Below are 20540 nucleotides of genomic sequence, written 5' to 3'. Positions count from 1 at the left end.
AGCTAATTTATCTTTTTAATAGGAACCTTGTTGTAATTTAACAAGTTTAGTTTACAAGAGAACTTACAAGTCAATTTGATATCTAGTAAATTATTATTAAATAATTGTTTCATTAGTATTAAACATAAATCTACACATTTACAACAGTCTCATTCAATAAATACTGTGGTTAGACACAATGTTACAACAAACCAGTTTCAAAACCAAGACCAATTACCTTGATGAAATTTTTGACCAGAAGTATATGAAAGAAACTCTTAAAAGCCAGCAGTACTTTACATATATATCATATACATACACACACACATACATACGTACATATATATATATATATATAATTTATCAGATGTATATGAAAGAAACTCTTAAAATCCAGCAATTTAAATATACATTCATATACATACACACACATATACATACATATATACATACATACATATACACATATATATGTATATATATCAGAATCTCATCTCAAAATGGCTGTGTTGGACAAAGCCATATGCACTGATGAGCTGGAATGAAGCAACTGGTACATATTTAAGCATTATCAAATTGATGTTTACAGCTTTTAGCATAATCAATTAAAGAAAACTGTGATGCTTTAGTTACTGACTGAGGAATTTTAGGCAGAAGATCTTTTTTTTTAAAAAAATCTATCCTGTTGTTTATTAAGTAGTTAAATTTATCTTTGTATTTACCATACATTTTACATTAGTCTGTTAGTGACTTTACTTAGTATTGTGACCAAATAGAGAATCCCATTAACTACTTTTACTACCCTCTGTTGTAATAATTTTAAGTAATGCCCTCTGTTGAAATTAATTTACACCTTAGCTGTTTTTAATTGTACAGTGCTTTTACTCTTAGGCTGTTTTGTTGTTCTCCTTTTCTTGTCAGGGGGCCAGCCTGAGCCTGGAAAAGTCTTGGAGAACATATCTTGAGATAATAGGCTTGAGTCTGAAGTTGGAGGGCCAATCTCTTCTCCAGAGTCAATGTCTCAGTGAGCTCAAACAGCACATGACAATTTGCCAATATAATTAATACAAAAAGGCATTATTTTTCTCTAGCCTAAAAGTTTTTAAAATTGTTCATCCATATTTTACTTTTAAACTAAGGCAAGACTGTCAACTTGCATGGTGAATTCCTTTGAAGAGGGCTGTCAGTCTGGATTGGAAAAACCATTTTATAATTTATTATACATGATCTTGGATTAAGTACCCATGACCTGGGGAATAAGAAGCACAGAAAACAATGGTACCTGAAAGAAAATGCAAAGAGACAATATCATAATACTCTTTTCTTTTTAGTCTATCCATGACATTGTAACTAGAAGGTTTCAAGGGAATGATGTGGCAGGAACAAAAGCAAGCATACAGCAACTGAGCATCAGAGAGAGAAATGACTCTATTCCAGAGAAAAACAGGGTTAGAATCACAATGCAGAAAAGGGAAGTAATTGGGACCAGTGGAGTCCGCATCTTAAGTCTCCCACCCAGGTAGGCTATCCCTTTTAACCTCTCAATGTTGTAACTATGTGTTGGTAGTAGCTTGTCTCCCATGGGCTGCAGTAGCTGCAGCTGTGGCGCACCCCTGGAAGGGGTAGAAAAGGACAAGACCTGTGCTGCACATGCCCTTGGTGCAAGCCAGCTGCCCTCCGGGTGGGTGGGGCACGAAGGCATTTCGCCCCAAGGGGAAGCCCACCGGGGCACGGAGGACCACAGGAGAAAGCCCTCCACATGGGGTGGCCCTCTCAGATGAGCCCGTTCCCCAAGAAAAAGTTTACAGAAAAAAATAACTTTTAAAATATTTTTTCCATTTCTCTATGGGGCAAGCTGCCTTAAATTCTTTAAGTGCTCCTTGGCCACCTGTGGCTTTAAATCTCTTGTTTTTGTTTTTGTTTACATTATGGGCCAGGCCAATTTAAATTCTCATCCAATGGTTCAGCTTGAGCCTGAGTGTCCTGGGGCGAGATAACAAAACGGATAAGGAAGTTTATTTGCTCTCTTAAGTGTTGAATTCAATGTGTGTGAAAAATCCCTGCAAGATAGAACTTTGGGGATTCTTTGTTTCTAGGTGCTTTTTTCAAGATAGAAAAGGAAAGGGGGTGAAACGCCAATTCCTAGGGGAACATTCCCGGGACCCGAAGGCCTCAGGGGATTCTGTGCTAGTCCACAGTGCAAGCCTGACCACAAGTTTCAGAGAACCGGACCTGCTCTAAGAGCATTTAACTGGTCATTGCCTGGCTGGGTTTTGCATTAGAAAGATGTATACATAGGCGGTCTTTGTCTACACCCAGGGAAGCAGTTGGAGTCCGTTCAGAGGACTAAGAGCCTTCGGCTAACATCAGGGAGTAGCCCTCATCAGAAAGCCTCAATTGCTCCTTAGTCTTTAACGGTCCCATGTGAAGACTCAGATAGTAAAAGGAGGAAAGAGAAGAGACTGCCAATCCTCAAGGGTGGGATGGCCAAGGCAAAGTTGCCACTACCCTCTTGGAGAGAGGGGGTACTCACAAACTCTGCACATTCCAGGAGCCCTACCTTGGGTGCCAGCTGTGGCTCTCTCCCTCACCTCATGGGCCGTTGGCCACCGACCCACAAGAACAAAGGGAGCAGAAGCAATGAACAGGGTCAGGATGGCCAGTGAGAACAGAAGGGGAAAAAAACTTCCTGGGAGTCAGATTCAGTGAAAGAGCTCCATTTATTCAGTGGGGGTCAGGGAAAAATATGGTATGGACGCAGCGGCCAAAGCTTCAGCTTATAGGTAGGTGTTCATAGTATGCTGTATTTACATGCGGTAGGGGGATCCTGTCATCTGGCTATAGGGCAATGCCTAATTATCATATAGAAAAAACCTGGGGGCAGTTTTATTGCAGGTAACTATGCCAAAGGTCATGTTTCAAATAAGGCCAGGCATCTGTGCTTGGAGGCATTTTCCAGATAAGTCAGGCAGGAAGCCACTGCTGAGAAAGGAGTGGACCTTAACAGCAGGATTCCCCAACGTCTGCTCCTGTTTTGTTTTATAATGGAAAAGTGTCATCACAAGCTTTAAGAGGCAACTCATCTATCTTGGAAGGTTCCAAAGTCTGATAATTGGCCATGACATGATTGGTAGTAATTTTAGCAATGGTGACAATTTGTAAGAAACTGTATGAAACAGGGACCAAGCATCAAAATAACACAGCATAATCAGGGGACTATTGATATTGTAACATTCCCCCCTCTGAAGTAACCCCAAAATCTTTTTGGGATAAGAGCTCCCAAATACTTTTAACGTTTTTGGCCTTTGGGACAGAGTACTTTGTTAAAAGGCCCAAGGACATTTTGACTTTTAACCAAGAAAGAAACTGGCTACTTTTTGGGGGGGGTCTTTTTACACTAGCTGCCTAGCCAATTTCTGTCTCCTATTCTTATCATGCCACCCTCTGAAGAGGCTTACTCAAATTGCCAAAAGGGAATTGGGACCCAGACCACTCTGGCTTCTTCCATGCTGAACAGTGACACAGGGTAAGGCAATTGGGGTACCCCCTCAGTGGGTCTATCTAAAAGACTCCCAAATTGCATAACTCTTAACTATAGGAAGAAAAGGAAGGTGCTTGCCTGGTACCTGGGAGATATGAAGGAAAAGTAAAGGCAAGAGTAGTTAGTATTACAGGTTCTAGACAGGGAACCAGAAAATGTCCAAATTAAAGTCCATTGGAATTTCTTGATGAGGGCTTCCAAAAGCATCCATCTAACAGGTTTCTCCTCATTTTTCTTTTGTCTGTTAAGGCTGGACTGATGATCAATGAACTCAGGATTTGTTGTCAGGAACTTTGATAACTGTTGGACTGGCTAGAATCAGCTCCCTCTTAAATGGCCTCTACATAGGAAGAGAAAACAAATTTAGCCATCATTGTAGAACAGTAGTGAGTTGTTTCCTTCAGCTGAAGGTGGGCACTGCAGTATTGTAGACAAAGATTTAAAGTCTTACACCTAAGTAACACTGTCCTATTAGGAACAAAATCACCAATGAGAAATAATTGTCTAAATAACATCTTATAAGAACTTAAATGAAGCCCCTGCTGAGAAAGGAGTCGACCTTAACAGCAGGGTTCCCCAACAGTCTTGAGAAGTAGGATTACAGGTCTCTGCCAGGCCTAGAATGTGCATTTCCGTAGTAAGAAGTGAAATCAGGTTAGTACTTATTTATTTGAGACAAAGTCTCCCCATAGCCCCAGATGGCCTGAAACTTGTTAGGTAGGCCAAACTGGCTTTGATACACTGCCTCTGCTTTCCAAGTGCATGGATTAAAGGTGTTCACCACCATGCCTGGCTTTTTTGTTTTGTTTTGCTTTGTTTCAATCATATTAGTACTTATAAACAGATTCTACTATTTACTTCCATCATCAAAACAGCTAAACTGCACATCTCCCTTTTTTCCCTGCAAATATCCACCCAAATGGATACAAACATCCAGCATCTCCAGGGAGAGTTCTCACAGGTGTGAAACAGTTGTGCCAGCATCTTCACCGACAGCCTGATGATAGCATCTGCAAACTTCCTGGGAGGACACCTCCTTCTAGCATTTTGGATCTTGTCTGCTGAACACATGCCTCTCCCCTCTCTGTGTGTACAGTCTGTGCTTCCTGGGTCCTCCAGGCTAAAACTACTGAATATTCTACCCAGGATGTCAGAGTTACAAAATGAAATAAGAAGAATGAGTCAGCCTCTCCCACCAACAAGCTGACCGTGTAATGAACACTTGTGGTTGTTTGAAAGATCAGTGGAGCAGCACCATCAGCACCCGTCTTTGCCCAAAATGTGACTTGGTAAGATTAGAGCATTTTATCGGATTAGCTCAAGGATCAGTAAGTTTGAAAATTTACTTAGAAGATTAAATAATCTTTTATTGTGACTGCTCTCACCCTTCTGCCCAAATCTCCTCTAATAAAATTTCCACTGCAGCCAGTGAAAGTTAGGAGGAAGATTATAGTTTTGAAAGTTTTGGAAATGTGCACACATCAGAAATTTACTCGACCCATGAATACCTAAGTTATGAAAACTTGAGGACTGATTTCATGAGGGTGTGCACTTCACAAAATCTAGGAAGCAGAACTCTTCTTTTCTTGCTGTGCTTGCTCCCACACTGCCCGATTGATTAAGGGTGGCTCCTTTCCTGGTACAGATTCAGCTCTCAGCCACCACACAGCCAGACTGATGCAAGGGAACACCTTTCCTGGTTCAGATCCAGCCCTCAGTCCACTCAGTCTACCTCCCTCTGTCCAATCTGCCCCTCAACCCTTCCCTCCCTTCCTGTCAGTGTGTTAATCTCTTTCTCTGATAATGTGCTCCAGCATAGTACTTGTGGTTTTCTGGGAGTTTACCCCTTCTTTGCAATTTTTATTTAAAAAATTTAAGCCCTAGTTCATAAGCCTTACTCATTCCCTCACAACATTGATAGTTTTTCAATATCTTAGTAACCCTTGTAATAGAATTCTTTTTCATGGTCATGAAAAAACTCTTGTTTTGTTTTGTTTTGTTGAGACAGAGCCTCCCTATAGTCCTAGCTGGCCTGAATCTCATTACATAAACCAGGCTGGCCTGGATCTCACAGAGATCTACCTGCCTCTGCCTCCTGAGTGCTGAGATTAAACACATGTGTCACCATGCCCAACAAAAAATACCATTTTAAAAAGATTAATTAATTAATTAATTGGTATGTGTGAGAGTGTATGTGCAGGTGCAAGTTCTGGTATGCACACACAACTGGTGTGTACTCAGAGGCCAGAAGAGGATATTTAATCTCTCAGATCTGGAGTTATAAACATTTGTGAAATACTTGACTTGTTTCATTGGTGCTGGGATCTGATCTCTAGTCCTTATGATCGCATAGAAAGTGCTCATAACTGCTGAGCTTCTCTCCAGCTCAACAGTATTATTTCTAATACACATCAAAATAATTCATAGATATTAAAAATTACTTGTGGGGCTGGAGAGATGGCTCAGTGGTTATGAGCACTGGCTGCTCTTGCAGAAGACCTGGTTTCAATTCCCAGTACCCACATGATAGCTAACAACCATCTGTAACCATCTGTAACTCCAAAGGTATCCAGTGCCTCCTTCTCTCCTCTGTGGGCATTTGTATGATTCAGGTGCACTTACATACATGCAGACAATGCACAAAAAGTAAAAAAAAATAATAAAATATTTAAATTTTTTTGCATATTAGCTGTATTCATCTCATGTAGGACAAATAACACCTTCACTGGTCTTCAGTGCCTTCCAAGAGACCTTTCTATGATGATGGACATGCTCTGCACTGCACTGTCTGCTATGGTCATTGCATGCCACAGGTGGGCACTGAGCACTTTACATGTGGCTACTGCAATTGAGAAATGAGAGTTTTTGTTTGTGTGTTTTTTTTTTTTTGTTGTTGTTGCTGTTGTTTTTTGAGACAGGGTCTCTCTGTAGCCCCAGCTGGCCTGGAACTCGCTATGCAGACAAGGCTGGCCTTGAACTCACAGAGATCTGCCATCCTCTGCCTCCCTAGTGCTGGAATTAAAGGCGTATGCCACCATGCCCTGCTGAGAAATGGGATTTTAAATTTATTTTAATCAATTTAGTTGAACAGCCACATATGCCTTATTGTAGCCATTTTGGAAGACAAGAGTCTGTATTATAAGATAGTTGAACTCAATTATCTTTCTGCTTTTTCTCCCTCAAATGTTAAAAATTAAAATAGAAAGGAAACTACTGAGCCCTCACAAATGGGGATACTAATCTGTTACAAATATTTGGAGGGAGGTAGATTGCACGTAGAAAGGGGCATAGACCCCAGAAGTGTACCCTCTTGTATGTGATTGGGGTTACTGGTTAAGGATATATTTTATAGAAGTTGTACTTTATAGAACTAGAAAACTTTCAAGCATAGTTCTTTCTCCAACTTAGTTTTTTCTTTAACAAACACAAGAGTACTTGTAGAGAGGCTTTGTCCGCCCAAGCATACTCTTCTGGTGATTGCCCGCAGGTCCACGGGCAGTGGCTAGATTGAGAGTCTGAATCAGCCTGGCTGATTACCTTAATCACCTTAATCATATTATCGACCCTCCCTGGAATGGCCTCAACAAGAAGAGTGACAGAAACACCACTCTGCACTGACAACTCCTCCTTAGAACATATTCTGATGCACTTAATGAAGAGCTTGTGATTTGTGTTAGGGACAAGATAATTTCAAGGCTTTGTCAACCCTTGCCTGTTCCTTTACCAGTAATGAAGAGCTCTCTGAGGCTGTCTTCCTCAGGGCATGCATATATCTTGCAGAAGCTTTGAGTCTCCAGGTGCACCTCTTTTCCCTGAACTCTCTGGAACCCTTAAAGCGATTCTTTCCCTTCTCATAGTGAATTCTGGCCTGTCCACCCAGGCACATTTGGAAATGCAGACAGAAACTTCCATTTTGCCCCTCCCCGAGTAAAAAGGAGTGCCTCAGATCACCTTCACTGTGAACACTTCTAAGTGAAGTCATTAACTAGACATTCACTGTACCTGGACCAGATTACCTGAGTATGCAGGCACTATGCCAAGTTTCTTGTTTGGAAAAATTTTCAAATACTACTTTAGTATATAAGGAGTAAGAGAAACAAAACAGTCTTGTACATTCACACCCATAACTGATTGTTGGAGTTTTTATATCTTCTCATGAATTTTTAGGTTTGATCTTGTGACATTAAGCCAGTAGGAACTGTTTATTCTTTCCCCAAATTGCTTTCGATAAAATTCATCATGGAAAAGGATGGGTGATGTGGCTCATCAGGAAAAGGCACTTGCCTTCAAGCTTGATCATTTCAGTTCAGTCCTTGGAACCCACATGGTGGAAGAGAGAACTGACCCCCTCAAATGGTCCTCTGACCTTCACACCCACGCATAGCACACACAAACTCCCCAAACAATAAGTAAAGAAATGTAAAAAGTTAATTTTCTTCAAAAAAAGTTTTCTAATTTTTTTCATGTGTTTGAGTGTGTGTGTGTGTGTGTGTGTGTGTTTGCATGTGTACATATCATGACACGAATGTGGAGATCAGAGAATAGTTTTTGAGAGTCAGTCCTCTTTCCACTATGCTCACTGTACCTGGACCAGATTACCTGAGTATGCACGTGTAATGCCAAGTTTCTTGTTTGGGAATATTTTCAAATGCTACTTTGAAACTGAACTCAACTGGGGTCTTCAGGCTTGGCAGCAAGTGCTTTCACTTGCTAAGCCAACTTACAGGCCATCAAACGTGTTTTTAGAAGTCATCATGGGAAGAATAGAGATAGAGTCATATTGTATTACCCAAGCCATTACATTCTCTTCATGGATATGACTCAGATTCACATTTTACAGTAATTTACTTCTTTCCTGAAATAGAAAAGTATTACTATCATTTGAGCTCTAATTACTAGTATTCAGATGAAAAAATAAAGAGTAATACAAATTTTAGTCATAGCTTAAACTAATTTAATATAGTTATCAGAAAAATTAACTGCCTATAATGATTAGAAACTGGTCTCTTGAGGCCTTGAGGAAGAAAGTTTAAATTCTGGCTTGATGGTGCCTTCTCTGAACTTAGGACAGCTTGCTAAACCATTATGTTTAGCTAGGTTTCTTGACTTTAAGGTGGGCAGTAGTAATACAATTTATAAAAACTTTCTGTAAAAATTAGATTAAATTAATATAATTATGTGAAACATTTAGTTTCTAGTACAAGGCAGCAATCAAGTAAATAGCTAGATAGCAATGGTCTCACTACACTGTTTAACCCTTTCGATGGTTTTGCAAAACTGATTATAATTTTAAACTCTTAAACCACCTGGTTTTCAGAGCATTGTGGAACAAACTTGTGACCTGAATGTTCCTCTGACCCTGTGATGACAAGCCATGGTCTTGCCTCCTTCCCACGCTTTGCAGAAGGAATCAAGTCCATTACTTCTTCCAGCCAATTGGTTGACCTTAGGTGCTTGAAGGGGAGAGACTATAGGTTATATAAGCTGGGAAAACCTCGAGGCCACTCTCTCTCCATTTTGTGTGGCTGTTGGGAAGCCACCAGAATTATGCTGGGTGTGGACTGGAGCACAGCTGTGAATGGGGGGATGCCCACTCCTCTGTAAATAAACCAGCACCCCAAGCTCAGTTAGCAAGTCCAATAAATTTGTTAAGATCCTCCTAAAGGCAGTTTTGGAGAATTCTTGCCTCAGGTTGTAGTAAGGACAGTGGGAGGAGGGAATCAGACACCATGTGCACCTTCCAGTCATGAATTAAACTTTATAACTGGCATAGTCAGGCAGGATATGACAAAACTGAGAATGAGTTTTGGAAGAGCAATAACGATGTCCCTGATATGGGGACAGAGACCAACAACTGAGCTAGAGTGGGGTGATGAGAGAGTGTGGGCTGAGGAAATGTTAACCTGGTTGGCCAGTCCCATAGGCTTGGTGGGGGTGGCTGCAGTGGCATGCTTAATGCAGTGGACAATGAGATATGTAAGTACAGTGAGGCCACCTAAGAAGTCGAGGTCAATGGGAGAAATCCCAGGGTGGCAGCTGGCTTGTAAATGGTATGGGGTGGCATGCCTGCTTGAATAGTGGGGGTTGCCACATGAGTATGGAGATGCCTTGAAAACAGCAGATGTTCTAGAACATATTTTGCAAGCTCTGGGAGTAGCACATCAGGGACAGAAATGTCAACACGGGGCTTCAGAGGCCACTTGGCTGCTGCTATCTGTAAGAAATCTGTCCCAAGTGGAGGCCTTAGCAGAAAGGGAAACTGAAGGTGTTAGAGAGGAATTAGAGTGAGAGAGGGATATGAGGCTGGACTCATCTGTACTGGCCTCTGACCTTGCTGGTAAATTAAGTAGGAGAGAAAAGGAGATGGAGGTGTTGGTGTGCCATTTTTTACATCTAGGAGATCAAAAGGAAAAAAAGCCCAGATCAGAATGATAATACAAGGCCCATCTTGGCATAAAACCTGGAACCCCTGGGAAGAGTAGGGTAGTGAGGAAGAAGGAAGTGACCTAGAGATAGTGGGAGATGCTCCTTGGGGCAGATCGTTAATTCAAAGAAAGGGAAAATCTGTGGGCCAACATGCTGATGGAGGCCTTAACAATAGCCTAGTGCAGGAGACCATGGTAATCAGAGAATACTCAGCACCAGAGCTGTTAGAACTAGGAAAGATGTTTAAACAAGCTATAAAGGAGCCTTTGGCCACCTGGCTTGTGAGGCTATGGGACATGGGGGCAGATGGAATCATTTTAAGTTCTACAGAAGCAGAGAAGTTAGGCAACATAACCACTCATCCCTCTTTGAGACAAAGACTTCACAATTTAAGACAGTATGATGGAAATTAGCCCATGATGGATTGGCTCATATGAGCCATTAGGGACATGTGGGTAGCTTCAGCTGAGATTCCCATGAATACTAAAGACTGAAAAACCATAGAGGAAGGACAGGCCCTGTTGAGGGAACTGGGTATGAAGGAAGCTGTATTTGATGCCCAGTTCACGGGCCCAGACAGGACTTTTTTTACAGGAGACTTAAGAAAGAAACTGATTCAGCCCATGAGAACTGGTATGGAAATTTGGTGGCAGTGCTATGGTCAGGCATGACCTATATGAGGCTGGCAAGGCTCCGGTGGATTTAAATGATATAGACCAACATGTAAACAGGGTTCAAAAGGTGCTAAAGCAAGTAGACACAAGGGAAAAGGGCCGGAACTTGGCAAAAAGGCACCTCCGTGTCTCCAGAGCACAGATGTGGATGGATCTGCGCAGAGCAGGAGCTGCTAGGGACAAAATTGATGGGCAACCAAATGCTGTGCTGGTGAGCCTATGGAGAGCTTTAAGACTTGACCAGCAATTCACCACAGAAGTAAGAGAAACTGGAGACCAGGAGGTGCAGATAATTCCAACTATGCCCCCTGCTCCAGAGGAAGGCAGCCTCATTGGATGGGATTCCCCTCCTGCCACTTCCTTGAAGGGGTGGCCAAGGTTACCCACAGGTGAAGGCCATACTGGGTGACCAGAGGCCACATGACAATTGAGGATTTATTGGTCCCCCACTAATATACAAAACACATGGGCTCTAGTGGATACTGGAGCAGAGTGTACATTAATTCATGGCAAACCCTCAAAACACCAGGGCCAGTGGATAGCAGTGGATGAGTATGGTGATAAAACCATAGCAGTAAAGCAGACTAGACTTATTCTGGGAGTGGGAAACTATCCCCCCCCCAGGAGTACAAGGTGTGCTTCTCTCCCCCATGAGAGAACATTCTAGGGTGGATGCCCTACTGGGTCATACACTACATACTACTGTGGGAGAGTTTTGGCTGAAGGTGTGAACAGTAAAGGCTATTACTCGGGGGTGGGCAAGATGGGAGCCAGCCAAGTTGCCCACCCCACAGAGGGTAGTGAATATCAAATAGTACCGGCTACCTGGGGGTCAAGACAAAATTACAGAAACCATCCAGGAACTAGAGTGGGTATAGGTTATCTGCCCACTCCAGAGACCTTTTGATAGCCTGGTTTGACCTATCAGGAAGCCAGTTGGCTCCTAGAGAATGACTATAGATTACTGAGTTAAATAAGGTGGTGCCCAACATTGCACTCTTAACTGAACAGCTGGTGCAGGAAATGGGGTCCTTTCCATGCTTCAGTGGCCCTTGCTAATGCATTCTTTAGTATTCCCCTAGCTGCTGAATCCCAAGATCAATTTGCATTCACATGGAATGGACAACAATGGACTTTCAGAGTACTCATCCAAGGTTATCTCCACAGCCCCATGGTTTGTCATGGGATGGTAGCCTGGTACCTGGCCCTGCTACCCTGCCTCCTTCTGTAAGGAGGTTCTACTACATAGATGACATCATGCTAACTTCTGAGTGCCTTACAGATTTGGAAGCTCATTTGGGGAACATGCAAGTGCACCTGAAGGAGTAAGGATGGGAAATCAACCCACACGCCAATAAATGCTAAACAGTTACAGGTTTCTTTTGGCCTTCTCGGGTATTGATGAATTTTTATACCTCACCTTGCTCAGGTCACCCATCCCCTGTATAATCTAATAAAAAGAGGTTCTACATGGGACTGAAATGTAAAGGCCCAAGAGGCTTTTGAGAAGGCCAAGGTACTGGTTGGGCAAGCTAAACAGCTGAGTGCCCCAATACCTCGGTGTCCCTTCCTCTTGGAAATCACCAGAAGCCCTGAGGGTTATGGGTGGGGCTTGTGACAACAACAGCCTGAATGATGGTCCCAATTGAGTTCTGGGCCCAATCATGGAAAGGGGTGGACTCCCAGTACACAGCTCTAGAACAGCAACTGCTGGCTGAGATCAAAGCATTGCAACAGGTGGAATCTATTATGGGCCCCACTCCCATTACTGTAAAAACTGCATATCCCATAAAAGGATGGGTGGAGGGTCTATTAGCCAAGCCCCTGACAGGGGTGGCCCCAAACCAAACGCTGCAAAGATGGCACACATATTTACAACAGTGAGAGGTGGTGTCAGCAAGTCTGATCACCAAAACCATGCAAGCAGTACTAGGACTGGTGTTATTTCAAGGCACAAAGCCTCTCCCTTCACTTCCTATGGTTGACCCTCCAGCAAGACCTGACTGAGTGTTAGAAGGGGCTCCCCCAATTCTGGCTGATGCCTGGTATACTGATGGCACCAGCAGGGGTGCCAGACAAGAATGGGTAGCAGTGACAATACAAATGAACACTGACACTATATGGTTAGAGAGGGGAGAAGGAGAAAGCAGTCAATGGGCTGAATTAAGAGCTGTATGGATAGTAATAATGTGGGAGCCTAATTTGTACTGACAGTTGGGCTGTGTTCAAAGGCTTAACCTTATGGATGGCCCAGTGGAAGAAAGAAAACTGACAGGTGATGGGATGGCCACTATGGGGACAACAGATGTGGAAGGACATATATGATAAAATCCAGCAGGAGCTGGTGCCCCTGGTGGTTTACCATGCCTGGTGAGTCCCCCGGGAATCAGAAATCTGATGCTTTTACTAAGGTGAGGGCTATCTGCCCACAGGTCCCCCTAGAAGCAGCTCAGTGGATTCATATCAAGTCTGGCCACAGGGGAGATGACATGGGATGGAGAACAGCTAAAGCCGCTGGCATTCCAGTAAAATACTTGGACATCCAACAGGCTGTCCAGGCCTATAAAGTGTGTTCCGTTATGTCCCCAAAGGATGGATGCCATGATGGGACACATGAACAAGTCAGCTTTTCCTGTGAGAGACTAGCAAGTAGATTATATAGGGCCCCTGCTGGTCAGCAAAAGGTGCAAATATGCTCCCACTTCTGTGGACACTGCCACAGGCCTCACACAGTCCTTTCCTTGAAGGAGAGTGACAGGTAAGGACATTAAGGGACCTACCCAACTCAGTGTCATGTATGGTTGCCCACAGCAGATTGATAGCAACAGAGGCATTCATTTCACAAGTACTGATGTGCAAGCTTGGGCTGAAAATAATCAGGTTCAATGGTATTTCCACCTACCCTACAATCCTACACAAGCGGGGTTAATTGAAAGAAAAAAATGGGTGCTAAAGGAACATTTAAGAGCCTTAAGTGTAGAAGGAACACTACAGGGGTGGGAAAAGGCCTTTCCAGAAGCCATATGGTTGTTAAATGAAAATCCCAGTACTAGGGGTGGATTGCCTCCCTATGAACTATTGGCCCAAAGGACCCTAGAGGTCCCCAAAACAGTAAAGGCGATTGCCAATAATGTTGGTTGTACACCTGAAGTGGATGGTAAGACCCTATTGCTGAAGACACTGCATGATGTGAGTGTGGGAGAGGGAGAAATCAAGCTTGGACTAAGCTGGAAGCTCCCTGCCACTGGATGGATGGCTTTCATAGTGCCAGAAGGTGCTATGCAGATGGCTGAGGGAGAATTGTCCCTATGATCCTATTCAATGAGGGACCCCACATGCTGCACTATCAACATGCAAAGCAAGATGTTCCTGCTGGTGCAATAGTGGTTCCTCTAGTGTATGTACAACCAGCTAATTTTTTATTGGACCCAATGCCCACTCCTAGGGATGGAACACACATCTGGTATTGTAGACCAGGCCTCTCCCCTGTGTCAGGAGAGGTTATATGCCCCAGTGGAGAAGCCACTGCAATTGTATTGTTCGATGGATGTGATGCACCTACTAAAGCATCATCCAAGCATTTGTGTTTACATCCATAAGCTAGTATAGCAGTTACTGTTTATGTGTTCTTGCTTCTTGTTGTTTGTGTTTTTATAGTAGATGGAATACCAATAAATTGAGCCATCAGCCCATGAAAAACAGGTGATGCAGAGACCTGAAGAGTCCAGTGCCCTACCACAATGGAAGGAAGATTGCCCCACACTTATCACCCCCTCTAAGGCTCAGAGAAATTTGTAGAAGATGTGGATGGAAAGTATGTAACAGCTAGAGTAAGGGGTGGAGTGTGACCCAGATATTCCTCTGACCCTGTGATGACAAGCCATGGTCCCGCCACCTTCCCATGCTCTGCAGAAGGAGTCAAGCCCATTATGTCCTCCAGCCAATTGGTTGACCTTAGCTACTTGAAAGGGAAGGACTAAGGAAATATAAGCCAGGAAAACCATGGGGCTGGGGGCGCCCACTCTTTTGTAAGTAAACCAGCATCCCAAGCTCAGTTAACAAGTCCAATAAACTTGTTAAGATCCTCCAAGGTCAACTAAGTTCCGGAGGACTATGGAACATCTCTCAAAATGTCCTGTAACTGTAGTGAGTCACCTGTCCTCTTGTTCAGGGAGGACATGGAGACCCCACAGGATGGACTTGAATAAGTGTCCAGTATACAAAGAGGAGGGTCAACTCAGAAGAAACATCTCATTCATGCTTCCAAATGAAGCCAGATATGGTCGAGCAGGACCTTTGACTTATCTTAACATAGATGGAACTGGTAAAAGAAAGGAGCCAGGGACTTCTCCTAAGCCCATGTGACTCCTGAGGAACAGATCCTTAAATGGCCTTAAGTGCAAAAATAAATTGATGTATGGTCTTAAACACCCAAAAGGAAAGTATAACTAAAGAGTAAAGTCATCAATATATTTCTTTAAGAGTTCAAGGGATCACAATTCCCAGACATTAGGTTTAAGTCCATATCAAAAATTAGACAATTATTTTTCATTGATGATTTTGCTCCTAACCAGAAAGTGCTACTCACATGTAAGACTTCAAATCTTGGTCTGCAGTACTGTAGTGCCCACCTGTAGCTAAGGGAGACAACCCACTATTGTTTTAAAATAATGGATAAATTTGTGTTCTCCCCCATCTAGAAGCCTTTGAGAGGGTACTGACATTGATTCTAACCACTCCAATGGCTACCAAAATACCTGAAAGCAAATCTTGAACCCACCACTCTCAAGTGCTGCCTTGGCAGATGAAAGAAAAAGGAGGAGGAACCCAATAGAGGGATGCTTTTGGAAGCCATTGTCAAGAAATTCCAATAGACTCTCATATGAACATTTGAAAATTTCCCTGTTGTGACTTTTTTCTAGTTCCCTGTCTAGAACTTGTAATGCTAATTACTCTTGCCTTTACTTCTCCTTCACATCTCCTATTCACCAGTCAAGGACTTTCTTTTCCCCTTAGTTATCTCTTAGTTATACAATTTGGGAGTCTTTTAGACAGAACCACTGAAGAGGTACTCCAATTGCCTCACCCTCCTTCCCTGTTCAGCATGGAAGAAGCCAGAGCCGTCTGTGTCCCGATTCCCTATCTGCAAGTTGGGTAACCTCTCCAGAGGATAGTTTGATAAGAATAGGAGGTAGGAATTGGCTAGGCAGTTAGGGTAAAAAGACCCCAAAGAAAAGTAGCCAGTTTCTTGGCTAAAACTCACAATGTCATTGGGTCTTTTAGCAACATACTCCATTCCAAAGGCCCAAAATGTCAAAAGTATTTGGGAGCGTTTAGCTAATCCTTAAAAGACTTTAGGGCTGCCTCTTCAGAGGGGGGAATGTTAGAGCAGCGAAAAGCCCCATAAAAAATAAACGAAGAAAAAGTACATGAAGTTATCAGAAAAAAGTGATGGGGAGGTATGGGAAGAGTTGGAGGGGAGCTTGAGCCTATTAACAACATACTCTATCCCAAAGGCCAAAAATATCAAAAGTATTTGGGAGCTTGTATCTAGTCCTTAAAAGATTTTAGGGTTACCTCTTCAGAAGGGGGAATGTTGGAGTGGGCATGGATTTGATCAAAACACCTTATATGCATGTATGAAATTCTCAATAAATTATTAAAAAATATACAATTTGAATAAAAATTTTTAATTCTAAAAAAAAAAAGAAAGAAAGAAAGAAAAAAAGAAGAGGATGCCAGATCCTGTTGAACTGGAGTTATGAATGGTTGGAGGTAGGAACAGGATTCATGTCCTCTGGAAGAGCAAGTGTTCTTAACTGCTGACATTTGCAGTCCTTATTTTTAATTACTTTGTGTGTGTGTGTGTGTGTGTGTGTGTGTGTGTGTGTGGTGTGGTGTATGTGAGTGCAGGTGCATGTGTGGAGGTCAGAGGACAACTGTCTGGAATCAGTTCTTTCTACCATGGGATCCAGAGATCAAACTTGAGTTCTCATATTTTTGAAGCAAAGCATTTTTATGGGCTTAGCCACCCTACCAAGCAAAGTCTTTATTCTTTTTGAGACAGGGTCTCATTATGCAGCCCCAACTGGCCTGGAACTCGATATGTAGATCAGGCTGGCCTTCAGCTCACAGAGCATTAAATTCATGTGCCACCATACCTATCTGTGCCAGCTTTTATTTGGTTCTTGGGATTTGAACTCAGGTCCTCATTTTTGCACAGCAAGCCCTTTTACTCACTGAGACTGAGGCTTGAGAAGCTGTACAGAATAAACAAAGCAGGGGAGCCACACTGAGGATTGGGACTGGAAGCTTGGCCTCCAGGCAGCTCACAATCACCATTGTTTGCCTCTCTAGGGATGGAGTAGGGAGTTTGATGCCCTGATCCCTGGGTTGGCCAGTGCCTGTGCATGTGCAGGGCTGGCCACCTCAGTAGTAGCTTAGTATTGACAAACTAGGCCAACTCCAGATGTGCACTGAATGAAGAGCCGGAGCAGCTAAGGGAGCAGCCTGTATGAAACAGGACTCGGCCTTCTTGCAACTCACACTCTACTCTGTTTGAATTAATAATAATAATAATAATAATGATGATAATAATACATCCCAATAAGAGTTAAGGAAACAGGGCTGGCAAGTTGATTCAGTGGGTAAAAGCACTTGCTGGGTAGGGCTGACAATCTGAGCTTGAACTCCAGAATCCATGGTGGAAGGACAGAACTGATTCACATAAAGGTGTCCTCCGACCTTCACAGATGCATTCCCAGTGATCTTCACTGACTAAATCACACCTCAATACAGCAAATATATTAAATTTCATCTGCTATTTAAAAAACTTTTGCTTGTGGGTATATGTGCATATATGTGTATTTACACGTGTATGAGTGGATGTGTATGCATGTGCCTGTGCACATGTGCATGTGTGTGTATGTATGGCATAACTCCTGTCCCCTGAAGTCATATTTTTAAAAACACTTATTTTTAATGTATTTACATATATAATGATTTTAAAAATTTTTATTGAATTTTTGTGATTTTTATACAATATAATTTGATGGTATTTATATCCCCTCCCCCAGGCATAGCTCCCTCCTCTGCCCCCCAAATCCAATGTACTTCACTGTATGTACTGTATGGCCTGCAGAATCTGATTTGTGTTCCCACAGGTCCCTCAGCTTGGGTCCATCCACAGGAGCTTGGTCAACCTACCAAGAGTCCCATCCCTGTAAGAGACTGTCTTTCCCCCTCCCAGCAGCCATCAGTTGCCAAAGTTCCTTAGGTTGAGTTGGGATTTCTTACCCACTTCGGCATGTCTATGCTGGCATTTTGTCTGGTTTGAGCATGCATGGGACTTGTGCATGCTGTTACCATTGCTATAAGTTCATATGTGTAACTGACCAGCTGTCTGGAAAACTGTTTCCTTGTGGTCATCCACCCCCTCTGACTCTTACAATCTGTCATCCCTCTCTTCCACAATGATCCCTGAGCCTTGGAAGTCAGAAGTTTGAAATAGGAGTCCTATTCTTATCCTCTGCACATTGGCTAGTTGTGGGTTTCTGTGCTAATCATCATCTGCTGCATAAGGAAACCTCTCTGGTTTTATTTATTATTTATTGTTTATTATTTATTTATTATTTATTTATTTATTTTGAGACAGGGTTTCATTATGTAGCACTGACTGACCTGGATCTTGCTATTTAGATCAGGCTAACCTTGAACTCACAGAGATTTGCCTACCTCTGTCTCCTAAGGGCTTTAATTTTTTTTTTTTTTTTTTGACAGGGTCTCTCTAGTTCCAGTTCTCCTGGAAGTCACTAAGTGGACTGATCAAGGCTGGCTTTGATCTGACAGAGACCCACCTACCTCTGCTGGGATTAAAGGTGTACATCGCCATGCCTGGTATAATATATATTTTAAATTAAATGTCTTAGTTAATAAATAATAAATTTTATTGTACAATTTTCATACATTTATAACTTTGTACCTTAAATTTTTTTATTTATTTCGATTTTCTGTGTGTGAGTGCTATGATGATAAGGAAAAGTTATATTCTTATACCTAACTGTGTTCTTATATAATGTTCTCCTAAGCTTAGGCTGTTTAAAGTTTCCTTTGTTTTAGTCACTGGATGGATACCTTGAAATGTAACCCTGGGATATTCAGAGATGTTTTATTGCTCTATAGTATTCTCTCTACTCTGAGATGTTTTATTACTCTGTAAAAGTCTTGAAGCGCTGTGATGCTTTCTACTCATGATATCTACTGTTGATAAAGATGTAAAACTAAGAAAATGGAAAGTTCACCAAATGGTTTAAGAGGCACCTGGTTCAATTAGTCCAAGAAATTGTAGATTAAATGCGTCAGAAATCTAAACTTCTGCTGATGATATCTAATTTTATAAACTGAAATGACTATTTGACTGGGTCGTAGCCCAATTAGCCTAGCACAGTTGTACAGCAAAAGGCAGTAGATTTCCTGACCCATGCGTGGGATATCTACTTTAAAAACCATGTTGGCCGAATGAACTCAGGAAGGAATTTCCTGAGATAACATGGCCCATCAGGGAAAGAAACATAGGGCTCAGGTGCTAATCATAAAATGATGACATAAAATTGACTATAGAATCCTCATTGGTACTTCAGATATAGCCCCAGAACCTAATAAACCTTTGATGCTTACTGGGACCCTCATGCATGAGCAAGGAATAAAGAAGCTTTCTGAGTCTAAAAAAAAAAAATCCTCCAAAATGGCAGTTTTGGAGAATTCTTGGAGAATTCTTGTCTCAGGCTGTAGTAAGGACAGGACAGTGGGAGGAGGGAATCAGATGCCACTTGGGCCTCCCCAGCAGTGAATTTAACTTTACAACATTATGTAAAATAAAATAATTACAGTGTGCTCCTTTATAGTACCATATGACTGACAACCCCCATTTTATAGTTGAGGAACCTGAAGCACAGTTTAATAACGTCCTCGAGATTACGTGGATAGTCAAAACAGTCGGGCTATGAACCTGGCAGTGGTGCTCCTGAATGAGTACTCCTACAAGACAGAACTTTTAGAACATAAAACAAAGGATTACTGTTACAAGTAATGTAATTATAGTTACAAACAAAATATATGCTAATAAAAGTATGCATATAAACAATTATGGAAATAGTGTTTCTTTGATCTAGATAATCACAGTATAATTTTCTCCCCACATATCCCTTTTGAATGAATATCCTTATTCAGCAAACTCTGTATTTAACACAGTAACATGGAGGCTAGCCTGTACTATGTAATGATACCCTGTCAAACAAAGACACAAACAAACCTCAGAAATTTAACTTTCTAAAATGACTGAAAGTTTGTTGTAAATGAGGGTAGATGTTTTTCTTTCCAAATCTCTTTCTCCTATAAAGTACCTAAGACCTTATTTGTTTCTAAAACTTATCCTGAAAAGAAAATCAGACTCTAGTGTCAAGGAGATTAAGGAAGAGTGGAGGATAAGAGAAAACAATGAGCAATTCTTCAAAAGTTTTAAAGGAGTTGAAAATGGACTGGAATCTGGCAGTGATATAACTCTATAATGAAATGAGCCTTATCACACCACCCCTGTCCCAATGCCGTTGCCAAGGCTCTGAAGAGAGAAGGCAGGAGGATTGCTTTTCGGTGACCAGAAGTTATAATCTTGGTAAATCAGCAGAGAGAATACTGAAGACTTGTATTTTGCACACCTCTCTTTCCCTGTTCTAATACCTTATTGTTTCTTTCCCTTCCCTCATATCACATTCATACTGCCACACTGTGTTACACTGTCCTGCTGGAACTTTTCTACACTGCTTTCTTTGGCCGTTCATTTCTTCGTTATTTTTCTGTTCTCTTCCTATGACTTTCTTTTTTGTTTTCTTTCAGAATAATACTTTAAATGAAAGTAGAAAATA

This window comes from Nannospalax galili, unplaced genomic scaffold (genome assembly GCF_000622305.1).
Source record: "Nannospalax galili isolate Female #2095 unplaced genomic scaffold, S.galili_v1.0 scaffold85, whole genome shotgun sequence".
Taxonomy (NCBI): Eukaryota; Metazoa; Chordata; class Mammalia; order Rodentia; family Spalacidae; genus Nannospalax; species Nannospalax galili.
This window is presented reverse-complemented; position numbering follows the sequence as displayed.